The sequence below is a fragment of the Myxine glutinosa genome, chromosome 2, assembly GCF_964187855.1.
Source record: "Myxine glutinosa chromosome 2, kmMyxGlut1.1, whole genome shotgun sequence".
NCBI classification, from domain to species: Eukaryota; Metazoa; Chordata; class Myxini; order Myxiniformes; family Myxinidae; genus Myxine; species Myxine glutinosa.
The window spans coordinates 224,467,304-224,482,954 of record NC_136262.1 but is presented as its reverse complement, the minus strand read 5'-3'; the positions used below and the strand labels follow the sequence as shown (position 1 = coordinate 224,482,954).

Genomic DNA, 15,651 nt, shown 5'->3' with positions numbered 1-15,651 from the left:
GGAAGGCAGTGTCAGGCCTTGACAAATATGAAACGAATAGCACAAACAATAAATGAATTAACATGAAATATTGCACGGGAAGATGAAGACACAACAATATAAAAACACGACGAATCCGGTTCGGAAAATACGAACTTCACCGAGTTTATTATCTATTGAGTATGACTACTTGGAAAGGAAATATAATTATAAGTTTTTTGTTTATTATTCAGGACAAGGGGAAAAGTTTGAAAAAAGGGGGAGGAAAAGGCAGCAATGGAGAGCATTTTGAGATGGCTTAATATGACCTTTTGCGCAATTACATTGTTTTATCAGCATTATTTGATTCTAAAGTGCTAACAGCCAGGGTTTGGTCCTGATTTCTCCAATAAAAGAACTCAGTGAAGCTTTGCGCAATATGTTGTATATTCTTCGTATCTTGTGCAATCGGTTACTCTTTTGAAGAACCAGTGTTATCTTCTGCAATAAAGTGTAAATTTAAATACATAATCCAGCAGTAGTAAAGGTTACATTACCACATTCTTGTGCACGCAAACTCACAGAAAAGCATCAATTGTCACAAAACAGAAACAGAATTCAAACTCACAGAACAGAGAGCAAGGATTTTGTGGTGCGTATAAAATAGGTAACTTAAGAGGAACACCCATAAATAAACATTTATGGCGAAGCAAAGCAATCATTGCTCATCAAAAGTAAACTCACATTGTTGAATGTACAGTAAGTGCTATTTCTTAGAAAAGTTATTTTTTGCTGCCTTATTTGGCAAGAACACAGCACCACAAACGTGCAAGAGCAGGAGCATTATATATTTTGTGGATACAAAAATGTACTCTTTAGTGTTTTTTACTGACTGCTCACCATATTTGGAGCCATATACACACATAAAGAAAAATAACAACATTTAATTTTCTCAGAAAAAGGGTTGAGACAGCTTTGCTAACTACCATGGGAAATAAGGTCAACTGAAGATTTGAATGCGAGTCCTTCAAAGTAAGAGAGAATATACTTTGCTCAACATTTAGTTTCGTTGTTCGTCCACATATTGCAATGTAAGTCACATATAGGGTTTAAAGAGATCCCATGATTAAAAAAAAAATTGGGGGAAGGATCAAGTCACTATTACTAGTTACTTTAGGCACCAAAGGTGGACGGAGGTTATGTTTTCACCCCTGCTTGTCTGTGAGTAGGATATCTCAAAAAGTTATGGATGGATTCGGATGAAACGTGGTGGACAGCTTTGGGTGTGACGAGGTAGAATTGATTCGATTTTGGTGAAGATCTGGATCCGGATACGAGAATTTAAAAAAAATTCTGTGATTTTCACCATGGAGTGATAGGGCCAAAAACGATATATAGCACGATATTTCAAAAAGTTGTGGATGAGTTATGACAAAACTTGTTGGATGAGTTGGGTAGGTGACGACAACAAGCCGATTTGATTTTGTTTCCGGTCCGAATCCAGATCCGACCTATCAGTGGGATATACAAAACGTAAACTACGACTACTGCTCATATTGGCCACATCTCTAACTAACCGCTATTTACTGTGGGGTTAGACGCCAGGGAAGCTTTTGTACACCGTGGGATCTTTTTCATCCAGCACCTAATGCTAGCAGGTGGGACACCCAGCTTAATGTCATGGGGACGTTCATTAAAAGTAGTCCTTGTGCCAGGTATTAGCTGAATGGATTTATTTCAGCCAATATAAACCAATCAAATGATTGGAAAATGAGAACCCTGAGGTCAATCTCTGAAAGAATTACTTTCACACCGTCGTCCACGTGATGTCCCAGTAAGCGCGGGAAGCAACGGTCGGCCTTGTTCTGCCCAACGCGGCCTCACCCTGCGACTCGCGTCTGCTACCTACTCCATGCAGTTATCTACCACCGGCTTCCTCCCACGTCCGCACTGGTCCCATCTCCAAAGGCAACCCTCGAGCGTGGCTGGCTAATTCGGCAGAGCCCCCTCCACGCACTCTCCCACGCACTCCCTCTCCCTCTGCCGCTTCTTCCTCTTCAGCATTCCAGAAGGCAGTGACGTCACCTCCCGCTATTCACGAGCTACTGCAACATCCCTCGCAAACACTAAATGCTGTTTAACATTAAACTGAAAGAAATTTGGAAAAATTCTGACATCAGTAAGGCAAACTTTACTAATGTAACTGAGAGAAGATCTACGGAAATCTATATACCCCACGAAGAGCTATGACATGACCCTTCCTGCCCTTCCTGTAGATAATAATAATATTAATAATAATTCATTTATTTTGTATAGCGCTTTTCAAGAAACCCAAAGACGCTTTGACATAGTACGTAAAACAAAGACAAAAAAGACAAAAATACATCATTAAATAACCAAACAGCAAGGAAGGAGAAGGAGAAGAGACGGTCAGGGGTTGAATGCGGTGTTGAACAGGTGGGTCTTAAGTGATGATTTGAATGTGGTGAGTGAGGAGGAGTCTCTGATGGTTTGAGGTAGTGAGATCCAGAGTGTGGGAGCAGCGATGGAGAAGGCCCTGTCCCCCCAGGATCTGAGTTTGGTCCGGATGGAGGGGGGGGGGGGGGACAGGAGGTTGGCAGCAGCAGAGTGGAGGATGCGGGTGGGAGTGTGTCTGGGTAGGAGGTCAGTCAGATAGGATGGGGCCAGGTTATGGAGGGCTTTGTAGGTCAGGAGGAGGATTTTGTACTGGATTCTCTGGGAGTTGGGGAGCCAGTGGAGCTTGTGAAGGACGGGGGTGATGTGGTCCCAAGAGTGGGTGAGTAGACGGGCAGCGGAGTTCTGAATGTATTGAAGTTTATTGATGATATTTGAGGGTGAACCATAGAGGAGGCTGTTGCAGTAGTCCAGACGGGAAGTGATGAAGGCGTGGATGAGGGTTTCTGCAGCTGTGGAGGAGAGGAATGGACGGAGACGGGCGATGTTTTTCAGATGAAAGAAGGCTGTCTTGGTGATCTGTTTAGTGTGCTTGTCGAAGGAGAGGGTTTGGTCAAAGATGATGCCAAGATTCCAGATGTGAAGGGAGGTGGATACTGGGATACCGTCGATGTTGAGGGTGAAGTTGTGGGTGGATTTGGTGAGCGTTTTTGGTCCAATAATGATTATTACGGATTTATCACAGTTTAGTTTGAGGAAGTTGATTTGAAGCCAGGATTTTATTTCAGTGATGCGGTTTGTCAGGATAGAGTGGGTGACGGTGGAAATTGACTTGGCGGAAATGAAAAGCTGGATGTCATCGGCAAAGCAGTGGAATTGGAGACCATGACGACGGATTAAGCGACCAAGCGGGAACAGGTACAGGATGAAGAGGAGGGGACCGAGAACTGAACCTTGGGGGACACCTTGGGGGAGGGGAGCGGTGGGGGATTTGCAGTTATTGATGGAGATGAACTGGTGCCTGTCGGAGAGGTATGATTTGATCCAAGAAAGGGCAGTGCCAGTGATGTTAAAGGTGGTTTCAAGTAGGGTAAGGAGGATGATGTGATTGATGGTGTCAAAGGCGGCGCTGAGGTCTAGGAGGATGAGAATGTTGAGGTTACCGGCGTCGGAGGAAAGGAGAAGGTCGTTGGTGATTTTGAGGAGTGCAGTTTCCGTACTGTGGTTGAGGCGGAATCCCGATTGGAATGTTTCATACAGGTTATTGGCAGAGAGGTGATGTTTGAGTTGAGTGGCTACAGTGCGTTCCAAAACTTTTGACAGAAAGGGTAGGTTGGAGATGGGTCTGAAGTTATTTGGGGTGTCAGGGTTGAGTCCAGATTTTTTCAGAATGGGGGTGACAGCAGCGATTTTGAGGGATGGTGGGACGATGCCAGTAGACAGGGAGGAGTTTATCGTTGCAGTGATAAGTGGAGAGAGAGCAGGAAGGCAAGCCTTAGAAAAGCTGGAGGGGATGGGGTCCAGAGTGCAGGTGGCAGTTTTCATTCCTGTGAGGAGTTCAGAGAGGTCAGTAGGGGAGACTGGGGAAAACTGAGATAGGGGTTGGCAGGATAAGGGGGGGGGGGGCAGATGGTTTGAGGGGGAGCAGGTGTGGTGGTGATTAAGCTGCTGCAAATGTTGTCTATCTTACTTTGGAAGAATGAAAGGAAAGAAATGCAGTTGTCGACTGTGAATGACTGTGTGGTGGTATCCAGGGGGCTGAGGAGTTTGTTTATTGTGGAGAAGAGTGCTTTAGGGTTTCCGGAGCCAGAGTGGATTATTTGAGAGTAGTAGGTGGAGCGGGCGAGGGAGAGGGCATCTTTGTAGTGCTGCAGGTGGTCTTTGTAGGCTTGGGAGTGGATTGTGAGACCTGTTTTATTACGGAGTCTCCCAGACAGGTCACTCCATCCCCTCACTCTGGTCAGCTCTGCGCACTCTCACCCATCGATTACGTCATCACAACAACATACACGAACGCGCCCCCTGTCTGCAAGCCCTGGCAAAATCACCCGAGTCCATCCACACCATACAAAGCAATGTGAAGCTTACTTTGTTCAATATCGGGTCCCTCAACAATAAAAGCCACATCCTGAACGACTTCATTCTGGACAATAAACTGGACTTTCTCTGTCTGACTGAAACCTGGCAACAACCTCTGGACTACCTCTCACTCAACCTCACTACACCCAATGGTTACTCATCCATCAATAAACCACGCTCGGAGGGCCGAGGTGGTGGAATTGCTGTAATACACCGACAGGACATCAAGACCAGCCTCATCTCCATCTCATCTGCTCCATCATTTGAACACCTGGCTTTTAAACTTTCTGATCATACACAGTCAGTCATGGCAGTTGTCTACCGGCCTCCCAAACCACACCAATCATTCCTGTCTGACTTCTCTTACTTTCTGACCCAGCTCTGTTCCTTCTGCCCCTCAACCCTCCTCCTCGGTGATTTCAATATCCACATGGACTCCACTGACTCCTCAATAACCACTGACTTCATTGATATTCTTAATTGCTTTAACCTCACTCAACATGTCTACTTTCCCACCCATAACCGTGGTCACATTCTGGACCTTGTCTGTTCTATTGGACTAAATCTTCACCATTTCTCTGGCTCTGACCTCACCCTCTCCGATCACTTAGCCATCACTATGACCATCAACATTCCCACCCCAGCACCAAGGCAAAAACGCATAATCAACTTCCGTAAGCTAAACCCTCTTTCATCTACCTCATTCTCATCTTCCCTCTCCGAAAAAATGTCCACCTCTCCCTTCGTTGATTTGCACAGCCCCTCTGACGTCACTGACTACTACAACCACTCTCTCTCCTCCTGCCTCGACCAGCTTGCGCCTATAAAAACCAAAACAGTTTCTTTCACCCATTCTGCTCCCTGGTTTACCCCTGAACTCCGCCTGATGAAAACCCAGATAACGGCTGTATCTCATCTCTCGCAAACATTTTCCTATTTTTAGTATTCACTTTCTGACATTAACATTCATCCGAGTGAGTAGAGGACCTCTTTGCTATGAAGCACCAATCTGACAGTTTATAGCTGGATAGGGAATCAAACCCAGGCTTGAAAGCTTGAAGGTAAGTGTCATCCTATTGGACATGACAAGACCTAGTACTGTATAGGTAAATAAAGGTTCGTCTTAATTTGTTTTCATGCCACAGTTTATGAATTGTGGATTTTTTCACAATGCAAGGTTAAAATGAATGTGAAACATTGTAATGGGTGGAAACACTCAGCCAAGATGGCGCCCGAGTAATTATTGTTTCTTTATTTGTAATCACTGTATGTATGTAATTTATGAACTTGATACATCATTGTCCATTTCAGACCAGTGGTTATTACAATTGTTTTTTTTTTTAAAGAGGCAATTAAACATTCATGAAGCACCTTTGATGATTGGAGGAGGTTAAGTCGCTCATTTCACCTGCTTTAAGATTAATGATTAACTGCCAAAGAATGCCTCGCCCAAGACCTTTCACTTACAGTTATATAGCAAATACGTTTTCAACCTTGATACGAATTTTGTTTCCTCAAGTAGGAACTTGACCCACGAAGTCGCCAACATCAAACTCTCGAGATCGACTTACCTTGGCACACCTCGGCACTCGCAGTTCTTGGCGTGGTATGTTGCCTCATGTATATATATATATATAAATGTATAAATATAAATAAATAAAAAATAAATGTATAAATGTATATATATATGCCGTAATTTCAAATGAATATTATATATATATATATATATATATATATATATACATATATATATATATATATATTTATATATATATATATATATGTATATAAATATATATGCATATATATACAGTCACGTGAAAAAGTAAGTACACCCCATGTAAAATTTTGACTTTTTCAACATATTTCAACATACAGCTATTTTATCTTCATTTCAACAATATTGATAGATAAAGGTGATATAATATAACAAATATCATGAAACATTTACATTTTGTAGTCCATTGTATAATTTAAATAAACATAAATGCAAATTTTGCATGTGGAAAAAGTAAGTACACCCCTACATTTATCACTACTTCAAATACCTAAAATTAGAATCAGGTGCACCAGCTCAGGTGCAAATGATTAGAACATCGTCAGAAAGGATCTTGGAGGAACCCGTCTTATTTAAACCTCAGACATTTAGTTTGGTTTCCTTTAGTTGTTGAAGTGTGCGGCGTCACCATGCTGAGATCAAAAGAGCTCTCTGAGGCCTTCAGAAGGAAGGTTATAGATGCCTACGAGTCTGGGAAGGGATTTAAAAAGATCTCCAAACAATTTGAAATCAATCATTCGACTGTCTGGAAGATCATCTACAAGTGGAGAAGATTCCAAACCACTGCCAACTTGTTCAGGCCAAGCCTCCCCAGCAAGTTCAGTCCGAGAGCAGACCGCAAGATGCTGAAAGAGTGTCTCTAAGAACCCCAGAATGTCATCACCGGACCTACAGGTAGCTCTTGCCACTGTTGATGTCAAAGTGCACGAGTCTACCATGAGAAAGAGGCTGCACAAATTTGATCTACATGGGACGTGTGCCAGGAGGAAACCTTTGCTGTCCAGAAAGAACATCAGGGCAAGACTGAAGTTTGCCAATTAACACCGAGACAAAGACCAACACTTATGGAACAATGTGCTCTGGACAGATAAGTCAAAGGTAGAGCTATTTGGCCACAGTACCGGAAGACATGTTTGGCGAAAACCAAAGACAGCATTTGACCACAATAACCTGATACCAACTGTAAAAGCATGGTGGTGGAAATATTATGGTTTGGGGCAGCTTTGCTGCATCAGGGCCTGGGCAGCTCACCATCATAGAATCCACTATGAATTCTTCATTGTACCAGAGGGTGCTTGAGGATAATGTGAGGCCATCTGTCGGAGAGTTGAAGCTCAACCGAAGGTGTACCTTGCAACATGACAATGACCCTAAACATACCAGTAAATCCACCAAGGAATGGCTGAAAAGAAAGAAATGGAGGGTTCTGGAATGGCCAAGTCAAAGCCCGGATCTAAATCCCATCGAGATTTTGTGGGGGGATTTGAAACGAGCTGTGCATGCAAGAAACCCCTCAAACATCGCACAGCTGAAAGAATTCTGCATGGAGGAGTGCGCAAAAATTTCTCCCAGTCGATATCAGAGACTGGTAGACAGTTGTAAGAAACGCCTACTTGAGGTTGTTTCTGCCAAAGGGGGCAATACCACCGATTAGTGCTAAAGGTGTACTTACTTTTTCCACACGCGAAATTTGCACTTATTTTTATTTAAATTATACCATGGACGACAAAATGTAAATGTTTCATGATATTTGTTATATTATATTACCTTTATCTTTCAATATTGTTGAAATGAACATCAAATAGCTGTATGTTGAAATATGTTGAAAAAGTCAAAACTTTACATGGGGTGTACTTACTTTTTCACGTGACTGTGTATGTATGTATGTATGTATATATATATATATATATATATATATATATATATATATATATATATATATATATATATATATATATATATATATATATATATATGGGCAGTGTCTGTGTTGTCACTGAGCTACTCCCTCAAACTTTTGTTTCCGTGGTTGTGAAGTCTTTAAAATTTCGTGGTGGTGAAGTATTTTAAATTACATGGTGGTGAGGTGTTTTTAATTTCGTGGTGATGAGGTATTTTGAATTACATGGTGGTGAGGTGTTTTTAATTTCGTGGTGATTAGGTATTTTGAATTTAGTGGTGGTGAGGTGTTTTAAATTACATGGTGATGAGGTGTTTTTAATTTCGTGGTGGTGAGGTGTTTTTAATTTCGTGGTGATGAGGTGTTTTTAATTTTGTGGTGGTGAGGTGTTTTGAATTAGATGGTGGTGAAGTGTTTTTAATTTCGTGGTGGTGAGGTGTTTTGAATTACGTGGTGGTGAGGGGTTTTGAATTACGTGGTAGTGAGGTGTTTTGAATTACGTGGTAGTGAGATGTAATTGTCCCAAACTTCCAGTCTGCACCTACCCCTCCTGTATGTATGTGCTGAGTGGTGGTGAGGTATGTATATATGTATGGACATACAAACTACATAGATATACATATATATCGATGTGTATATACAGACTTGGCATTTAATATGGAATATTTTTTTTGTGGGGGTGAACTTACTTTTCAAGATGTCTTAGAACCAAAAGTTCATTGGAATTATGTTGAAATTATTCTAGATTTTGTTGATGTGACCTTTAAAAGAAACAAAAAACACATTTGACATTTCGAAACAAATAAATTGATCCTTGAAAGTGATGTAAACTGATATCGAACTCAATTCATGGACAGTACTGTGTTAAACTTCTGTACGTTTTCCAGAAGTATCTCTTTATTTTGCACATTAGCCAAAAAAATTTAAAACAAAAACAAAAGTTAAATTATGACGGGGATTACGGACAGTAAAATTACAGTTCAGTACTTCGTGTAATCCCCACGAGCATTCAGGAGAGCATGTACACGTTGAGGCATGCTGTTCACGAGATTTGCCAAGGTTTGGACAGGAATCGCTTGCCATGCAGTGACAATAGCCTGCTGCAATTCACGCACAGAGGTCGGCTGCTGGTCCAAGTGGTCGATTTGACGCGTTAATTCTGCCCACAAGTTCTCTATCGGATTCATATCTGGGGACATGGCAGGCCACTCCATATGCTCTACACCACGGTCAGCAAGAAAGAGTTGGATCATGCGAGCATGATGAGGCCGTGCATTGTCATCTTGGAAGACAAAGTTTCCTCGAAAGGCTGCACGAGCAAATGGAAGCAATGTTTCTTCCAGAATGGCCCTGTACTTGAACTGGTTCAGGTTTCCATTCAGAACAACCTGGTCAGTTTTGCCCCCTGCATGAAAAGCAGCCCAAACGGTCACCCCACCACCTCCAGCTTGGACTCTTGGCACTATACAATCTTTGTTGTAGGCTTCATGCACTTGTCTGCGCACTCGGATGCGGCCATCTTGACGATAAACCAGAAATCTAGACTCGTCACTGAAGATCACGTGATTCCAGTGTCCTGGCTGCCATTGACGGTGCTCTCTGGCCCACTGCAATCGGCGCTGGTGGTGTTGTCTGGTCAGGCGTGGCTTTCTCAGGGGACGCCTGGCACGATAGCCTGCTTGAACCAGTCGTTGGTTGACTAGCCTTCTGGATACAGGCACATTTGTCAGTTGCTGCCACTCAGCCCCAAGCTGATTAGCTGACTTGGTACGGCCATTGCGGACTAACCGGTGCAGCTGGCGATCATCCCTCCTTGTGGTTCTGCGGGGACGTCCTGGCCTCGGTATTGGAGTAGGGACACCCCTCTGAGCATTTCGTTTCAGGATCTTTGACACCTGACCTTGAGTGATGCCGTACTGCCGAGCAATAGCATGCTGTTTCATGCCGTAATTTCGTAAAGCCACCACTCCATGACAAACAGCATTGTCGAGTTGACGGACCATCTCCAGAGGAAGCGGCAATAACTTTTGGAGACGTGCAGCAGTTGTTTTCCACTAATACAGAACGCAACAACCCTTGTATACCCGCCTGTGAAGCCAATCATCAAATGCACCTGTCCGTACATTTTGCCACGCCACCTGTGATATAATCCTGTTGTTGACTTCTTGCTGCGACAGACAATCAGTGACATGGTTCTTTTAACAAATAAATCACCAAAGTGTAAAAGAAACTCACCAGATTGATATACTGAGTTAAGAAAGTAAACCCAAGTCAAGAAAAAATATATATTCCATATTAAATGCCAAGTCTGTATATATATTGTTACGGATCTCTCCGTCGGCCTCTTTTCCCCTTATCGAGGGGGGATTAATCCCCTCGTCTATGACTGACCGACGTGGTCCTGAAGTTGCCCAAGCTCCCTCCGGAGAGGCAGGTGCGCAACCTCGTTCGCGACCGCGGACAGATGTTAATTGCCGAGCGGTTTAGCAACTGCGGCACGAACCATTAGCAGGTAACTGACCCAATTCTTTAACGTTGGCCAAACCGTGCCACAGGTGTTCAATGTGGAAACCTCAAAGACGACCGGACGAGCATGAAGAAGAAGAACGAAGGTAGGAAATACAAATATGATTTATTACTACTATTTACAAGTCAAAAGAAACCAAGGAGAAGGAAGGATAATAAAATAAAGACAGAAAGAATGGAAGGACCAGAAGACACAGTGCAAATACTAGCTTATACTATACAATCTTACTTAACCCCAGGACAACATAAAAGATGGACGACAATCAGACTCACACGAATGGGGAATGAAGGCAGGAACGAATGGCGGGAAGGAGAGGAAGGTTCAACTGGAACCGGAGCACGGTCGGGCCGGGAGTGAGCAGCCGCCGCCCCTTCTCGATCAGTTTCGCACGGCGGCGTTCCTTTGCGGCCACGGTCGAAACTGCCGTCAAAGCTCAAAGCTGCGGTGGTTAAAGCTGCTGTGGTTCAAGCTGCGGTGGTTCAAAGCTCATGCGTGCTTCTCTCTCCCTCAAGCATCTCCTTCCTCAACTCGTCTCAGGTGCGTCGCGTGCTCTCCAAGGACTCATCTCTGGTGGGGGCGTCCCGCCGCGGGTTATATAGGCCACACCCTCGAACCTTCGCGAACCTCCCCGATCGTTCTCTCTCCGCCCTCTCAAGCCAAACCCCTCGTGCTTGGTTGGTCGGCAAGGGCTCTCCTGACTCCACCCTCCGATGACGAGGTGGAGACACGCCTTTCTTCTCCGAGGTACAGCACATGGCAATGGCGGCAAATGCAGAAAACCACCCAATGCAGTTGGCAATGGAGGCTTTGCAGAAACCCGCCCAATGCAGTTGGCAATGGAGGCTTTGGGATATGGAAGGGAACTATTTTATGTCATCTGATGCAATGCAGTGTCAACTAGTGGGAACAGAGCCTTAAACTACATAGAATAAGGAGATAACTATTTAGAAGGATATATGATTTGCTACGTGCATGTATATGGATTAACTAAGGGGACGACCTTTGACCTTTACACTATGGAGGGTGATATTTACAACAAGATTCATGACACTTACAACAACAAATAAAAAACACAGGATTCTCAAATCCACAACAATATATATATATATATATATATATATATATATATATATATATATATATATATATATATATATATACATATATATATATATATATATATATATATATACAGACTTGGCATTTAATATGGCATATTTTTTTGTTCTTGACTTGAGTTTACTTTCTGAACTCAGTATATCAATCTGGTGAGTTTCTTTTATGCTTCGGTGATGTCTTTGTTGAAAGAACCATGTCACTGATTGTCTTTCGCAGCAAGAAGTCAATAACAGGATTATATCACAGGTGGCATGACAAAATGTAAGGACAGGTACATTTGACGATTGGCTTCACAATCGGGTATATAAGGGTTGTTGCATTCTGTATTAGTGGAAAACAACTGTTGCACGTCTACAAAAGTTATTGCCGCTTCCTCTGGAGATGGTCCGTCAACTTCACAATGCTGTTTGTCATGGAGTGGTGGCTTTACGAAATTCTGGCATGAAACAGCGTGCTATTGCTCGGCAGTATGGCATCACTCAAGGTCAGGTGTCAAAGATCCTGAAACGAAATGCTCAGAGGGGTGTCCCTACACCAATACCGAGGCCAGGACATCCACGCAGAACCACAAGGAGAGATGATCGCCAGCTGCACCGGTTAGTCTGCAATGGCCGTACCAAGTCAGCTAATCGGCTTAGGGCTGAGTGGCAGCAACTGACAAATGTGCCTGTATCCAGAAGGCTAGCCAACCAACGACTGGTTCAAGCAGGCTACTGTGCCAGGCATCCCCTGAGAAAGCCACGTCTGACCAGACAACACAGCCAGCGCCGATTGCAGTGGGCCAGAGAGCACCGTCAATGGCAGCCAGGAAAATGGAATCACGTGACCTTCAGTGACGTCTAGATTTCTGATCTATCGTCAAGATGGCCCCGTCCGAGTGCACAGACAAGTGCATGAAGCCCACAACGAAGATTGTATAGTGCCAAGAGTCCAAGCTGGAGGTGGTGGGGTGACCGTTTGGGCTGCTTTTCATGCAGGGGGCAAAACTGACCTGGTTGCTCTGAATGGAAACCTGAACCAGTTTAAGTACAGGGTCATTCTGGAAGAAACATTGCTTCCATTTGCTCGTGCAGCCTTTCGAGGAAACTTTGTCTTCCAAGATGACAATGCACGGCCTCATCGTGCTCGCATGATCCAACACTTTCTTGCTGACCGTGGTGTAGAGCATATGGAGTGGCCTGCCATGTCCCCGGATATGAATCCGATAGAGAAATTGTGGGCAGAATTAACGCGTCAAATCGACAACTTGGACCAGCAGCCTACCTCTGTGCGTGAATTGCAGCAGGCTATTGTCACTGCATGGCAAGCGATTCCTGTCCAAACCTTGGCAAATCTCGTGAACAGCATGCCTCAACGTGTACGTGCTCTCCTGAATGCTCGTGGGGGTTACACGAAGTACTGAACTGCAATTTTACTGTCCGTAATCCCAGTCATAATTTAGCTTTTGTTTTTGTTGAAATTTTTTTTGGCTAATGTGCAAAATAAAGAGATACTTCTGGAAAACGTACAGAAGTTTAACACAGTACTGTCCGGGAATTGAGTTCGATATCAGTTTACATCACTTTCAAGGATCAATTTATTTGCTTCGAAATGTCAAATGTGGTTTTTGTTTCTTTTAAAGGTCACATTAACAAAATCTAGAATAATTTCAACATAATTCCAATGAACTTTTGGTTCTAAGACATCTTGAAAAGTAAGTTCACCCCCACAATAAAATATTCCATATTAAATGCCAAGTCTGTATATATTGTTGCGGATATGGGATTTGGCCTCCATCCATATCCGCTTGTAAATATTCCCCTATTTCCCCAATACTTCCCAACTATCCCCAATCCCCCATTCCCTAGTCCCATTTTCTGTAAACACCACTCTGTAGACCCGACCTCCCCCTTTTTCCCCCATTAAATGTCGCATCCAGGTCCACCACATCTCACGTAGACAACTATAGGACATCTTGCTAGTTATTCTTAGTCTATGTCAGTTAAGGACTCGTTTCCATTAATTCTGACTCTTCGTTGCACCAGAATGTGATTGTATGGCACCGTTAGAAAGTTTAGGACCTCCCAATACCTCCCCGCAGCTCTTCCTCATGGTACAACAACAACTACAACAACAGCGGCGGCGGCGCGGGGAGTGTGCGTCCTCACTCCGGCTTGGTTAGCCGCCATTGAACATGTGCTCCGACGGGGTTACCACGCAGGGGCTCGCAGTCAGCTCCTCGTCAAGGGCGGAGCCCGGTAACCCCCGCACCCAATAGAAGCGGCGGACCGATTCCATCTGGGGCGGAGCTAACGAGCCGAGGGCGTGTCACTCCCCGCTGGACATGCGCAGGAAGAGGGAGGTGACGTCAGATGCGCCCCCAGCTTGGAGAGAGAAGACGCCACCTCCTAGCGCTGAGAAATACCTCCCAGCATCTCTGGACCGGACCGGGTCGATTCTGCCCCTGAGCCAAGGTGCACCTTGAGCTATCGACTGCCTGCCCTTCCCTGCCATCAATCCCCGTGTAAGTCAGTCTTGTCCCGTTTGTCTGTGGTCTGTCGGGAATAAGATAAGACTGTGTCTAAGTGCCCATCTTGCTGTGCTTTACCTCTTACCGTGTAATCTACCCGTTTCTGCATCACCAATTATATCCTCCTCCGGAGGTCTTGAGAACTGTACCCCTTGTGTCGTTACATTAATCCCAGCCGTTGTGTCCTTTCCTTCATTGATTTAGCATAGCGCGATTTGGCCAACGTTCGAGTGGAATCGGGCGGGATAGGGTTCTAATCGGGGAGTACCTGTGCGGACGCGGTAATACTAAACCGCTTGGTAAACTAACATCTAAAACCGCGTCTGTAACAATTGGTGTCGAGGAGTGAGATCGGACCCGAAGCGCGTTTCACGCGCTCGAAATTATTAAAGGCGAAATTTGATTTTGTTTTACAAAAAAAATAAAAACCCGAATTTTGAAAGTCGCGCTATGGCGGATCAAGACGGCTGGGTTCCGGTAGAGGAGAGTGAGGCAGGGTCGATCCAGGACCAAATTGAGGGACATGAGGAGAGCGAAGCAGTGAGGGTGGCAGGTTCGCAAAATAGCGTCGTCGCGCACGAGGTTACGGGCACGCAAAATGGCGCCTCGCACATGGCCACGGCGACCGCGCCCGCGACCGTAGTAGCGCCGCTGGTAGATTTGAACCTTTTTTTAATACAAATGAAGGCCCTTATGGCCCAGAATAGCGAGAAATTGAGGGAGGACATGGGGTCCAATAGCGAGAAATTGAGGGAGGACATGGGGTCCAATAGCGAGAAATTAAGGGAGGACATGGGGGCCCAGATCGGAGGGTTAGGGAGTAGAATAGAGGGATTAGACAATAGATTAGGGGGAATACAGGAGGTGTTAATGGGGGTAGAAAACAGAATGGCCGCTCAAGAGAATCAAATGGAAGGGATGCAAAAGGGGTTAGAGGGGTTAGAAAACAGTATGGAAGGCAAATTGAGGGACATGAGGGACCAAGCGGAAAGGGAAGTAAAAAAAATGGGGCAGCAGATAGAGGGGGTCAGAATGGGGGTAGAAACTAAATTGGATGCTCACAGGGAGGAAATGGAGCAGATGAGGGTGGCATCTGGGCAGGAGATGCAAGTGATGGGAGAAGAGATCAGAAGAGGTGTGAGTGAGGAGGTCGGAGGAGTGCGCGAGGAGGTGAGGCACTGTTAGGAGCACATGGAGAAGGAGGTGAGAAAGGGGACTGTAAAGTTACAAGGGGGCATAGAGGACCTGACGCAGGAGGTGGAACAGCTGACGGAGGGACAAAAAGGACTAACGGAGCAGGTTCAAAGGAACACTGCGGTATTAGGAGGGTTAAAAGCGACACAGAAAGAACTAAAAGACGACTTGATAGCGACGAAGAGGGAATGTCAGATGGTACGTGAGGGACTGACAACGAGGTTGGACGAGGTGACAGAGGTAATGGAGACGAAGGACCGGCAGGTGAGGACGCACATGGAAACGGTCAAGGTAGCCTTAGAGGACGAACTTGAGGAGACGTACCGGGAAATAAAAGAGGTAAAGCAGAAATTAGAAGAAGTGGAAGAAGGGGTGAGCGAAATTAAGAAGCG

The 15,651-nt window shown here is 44.6% G+C and overlaps 1 protein-coding gene across 4 annotated transcripts in view; it reads left to right on the top strand.

Moving 5' to 3' along the window:
* Nucleotides 1-5,913: 5,913 nt before the first annotated feature.
* LOC137420793 (sodium-dependent phosphate transport protein 2B-like) overlaps nt 5,914-15,651 on the top strand; it is an 88,207-nt gene continuing 78,469 nt past the window's right edge. Inside the window, exon 1 of one of the 4 annotated variants that reach the window (XM_068106167.2) lies at nt 5,914-6,058. The gene's annotated coding sequence lies outside the window, so the exon portion shown is untranslated. The remainder of the gene's footprint in view (nt 6,059-15,651) is intronic. The other 3 variants (XM_068106169.2, XM_068106166.2, XM_068106170.2) reach the window with 3 other exon arrangements.